Below are 3285 nucleotides of genomic sequence, written 5' to 3' on the forward strand. Positions count from 1 at the left end.
ACTTGCATGCAGTCCAATGCACTTTATCCAATAATAAAGTAAATTATCCTCTACAGCTGACTGACTAAACTCATGTCACACAAACCCTAGCTTTTACAGTCTATTCTCACTGTCAGAGTTCACTTTTGTGGTACATAACGTCCCCTTTTCACAATACAAACCTATATAACTGGGATGTAAAATAGAAAAATAAAAACCAAGCAATAGAAACAACTTCGCAATCATTTAAACGTTCCTCTCCATCTGGTCACAGCATTGTATTTGATAGTTTGTCTCACAGTACACAAAAATCCTGTCCCCACACAGTTCGTATCTCTACTGTGACATCCTAACAGGCAGCATGTTGTCTCTTTTGAGGGTGAAAATTTAACTTATATGTTATCTATTCCTTTAATACTTTTGAATATCCCTTTAACACTGCATCTTGTGCAAAAGAAAATCATTGTAATTCATTTTGATCACCAAGACTAACTCAATGCATCTGGTTGAGTTGAATACATTTGTACTTATGTATTCGTAAGTTTCGTACAAATACTTTGTTACTTACTTAAGTATAATATTTGGGTATCTATACATTACTGAAGAACTTATTTTACAGCAGACTTTTAACTTCTACTCCTTACATTTTCACTCTATCTCTACTTTTTACTCCTTACATTTTAAATAAACAGCCTTGTTTTCATTCCGGCTTGTCATCGTCAAAAAACTAAAACAAAAGTCTATCCAGATAAATCGCACCATTGGGCTACTGTGAATTTGGAGGAGAAGTGTAAACATATACCATTCTGACACCCTAAAGGTTTGTACACGATCCATTACACCTGCACACGACACAAATCACGTCACACCCCAGCAAGGAAATAGCAGATGTGTGTAGCCTAGTACGAAGATGTCCGTGGCAGAGACTCAGGAGAACTGGAGCCAGATGTCCCAACCAAACACCAGCGAGGAGGTTGGTAGCCAGGAAGACCAGCCAACCCTTCGACATCCCTGGTCGTAGCTGGAAGAAGTTTTCAAAATGGTTGGATGCAAAAACAACCCCTTCTGAATGTGCTGCAAGCTCTGCACACCCAAGTACCACGGGCTAATTATTTCCAGAACTTGGCGTCTAATTTTCTAAACTCATATTAATATAATTTGTTTCCCCCTTACATTACTTTTAAAGTTTTAGTTTTGAAACCAGTACTTTCAAACTTTTACTTGTGCAAAATGCTTGAGCTGATACTTCAACTTCTGCAGAAGTCTTTTTAAACCCTAGTATTTATACTTCTACTTGAGTAATAAATGTGAATACTTTCGACTTCTACATAAAACTAACAGGAAACGCATGGAATGAGCTCTAGAATTGCACACAGTTGCAAGTCAGGGTGAAATAAAAGTTTTTTGCAACAATTTTTAAAATATATTCTTTTCCCTTTTTTGTTAACGAATGCCCCCCCCAAAATATTTTCTGTTTATGAGGTACCGCCGACGAGGACTAAATCAAATCTGTTTCCTGCAAAACAGAGCAAGACAGAAAAAGCAGAAAATCCATGTTTTACAAATGAAATAAATGTTAGACTGACTTACTTTTGATGTGCATTATTTTAAGAAAACAATTTGTTTTTAGTAAACATATAGCTACCTCTGCACTTTTTGCTAATATTAGGACTACTTCCGAGGTGTATGAATGAACATCCTTGTCGTGTTCAACACAGGCATTTCACTGCTTTACTTCAGTTGATATTCTGTATTTGGCTGTGAGGCGCACAGGTTTCCAGACTAAATGTAATTGTAACAAAGAAAAGGTTCATGGCTGAGAAGATACAAAACAAGCATTTTATTAGCCCACTCCGGGAAATCTACAGAAAAAATGAAAGGACAACTTCTTGGCTGTATGGCACTGCAGGCTTAAATCTGATAATTTGCCCCACCTATTGTGACTCAGAATTTATTTCATCCAAACAAACACTCAATCTGATTTTCCCCATGTTTTGACATACTATGATTACATTAGTTACATGCCACACACCGTAAGAGAAACAGGAAAAGAAAAAAGAAAAAATTAGGTTTGAAGATGCAGTTTAATTCTTCCTCAGAGCAGTACAACCCACAGAGGAACAAAATGTGATTCCCATTATCATGACCTCGTAGGGGGTTTCATCACAGTGTGACTGTGAGGATGCCAACTCGGTCACTGGTGCATGAAACTGCCTCCTTTTATTGGCATGGCATTCAATCAGTTCCTCTTGGGTATATGTCCTTGGCTTTGCAGCGGGGCCCACCCATTACCGCATTCCCTGCACCTGCCCACATCTCACTACCCAATCCCTTTTCCCCCCTCGCTTCCAACCCTGCATAAATACAATCAGCCCTGTCAAGAAAGGCAGAACCACTTGCTCTCTTCCTCTATTGTTTCTGATTGATTATGCAGAGCAACCACCGCTTTGTCCTCCCCATCCCACCCAATGTTTTTGATATCCACTGGAGTTGGCTTGACGCCAAACAATCCTCCCCCAGCCATCGTATTCCCACCCTCTGATCTCATATAGTACCCACCCGTCCATGCATCACCCTCAAACACCTCTGGTAGCGCAACTGCCACCCTCAACCAGTAAAATAAAAAGAAAGACAAGGTGGTGAAAAGTAACCTTTTACCATTCACAATTTTAAAATGATACAGGATACAAAATGCAGAGCACAATGTGAAAACTTTGAGAGAAACAAATTATTTCACGGAAGAGGTGAACGTGTATTAAGAAAGCAATGCTTTATCCTTTACCCAGCCCACAAGGGAGCAGCCTATCTGCCATAGAGTAAAAGATGGCCATATTATAAAACCTTTTTTAATTTTACTACTCAGAAACAGGAGTTGCTGTTTTTACTCAGCAAACTGGCAATGGTGAGTCGCAACACAACTGCCTTGACATGCCAAAGGTTGACGGGGTCTATTTCATTGTCAATTGTTCCTGTTATCATGCAACGCACATTCACTCACTCTCTGCATCAGCGTGAGCTTTAACTGATGTGCCAGTCAGTCAGCCCCATTAAACCCCAAAGCAGTCCCTGAGCAGCCCTTTTGTCTTCGCTATTTGTTCCCCTCAGCAGCACTAACAGCAGCTCCCACAACATTCACTCCAGCTAAACAACCTTCGCCTCCCCAGAGAGGTATGCCTTCTCTTCTCCCACCTCCAGTGGTGACTTTAATGAAATATGCGTCTGTCTTTTAATCAAACAAGGCCAATTTGCATACGTAGAGGAAGGGGCGGTGGACCCCCCCCCCCCCCCCCCCCCCCCCCCCCCCCC

The sequence above is a fragment of the Etheostoma cragini genome, chromosome 2 (genome assembly GCF_013103735.1).
Source record: "Etheostoma cragini isolate CJK2018 chromosome 2, CSU_Ecrag_1.0, whole genome shotgun sequence".
NCBI lineage: Eukaryota > Metazoa > Chordata > Actinopteri > Perciformes > Percidae > Etheostoma > Etheostoma cragini.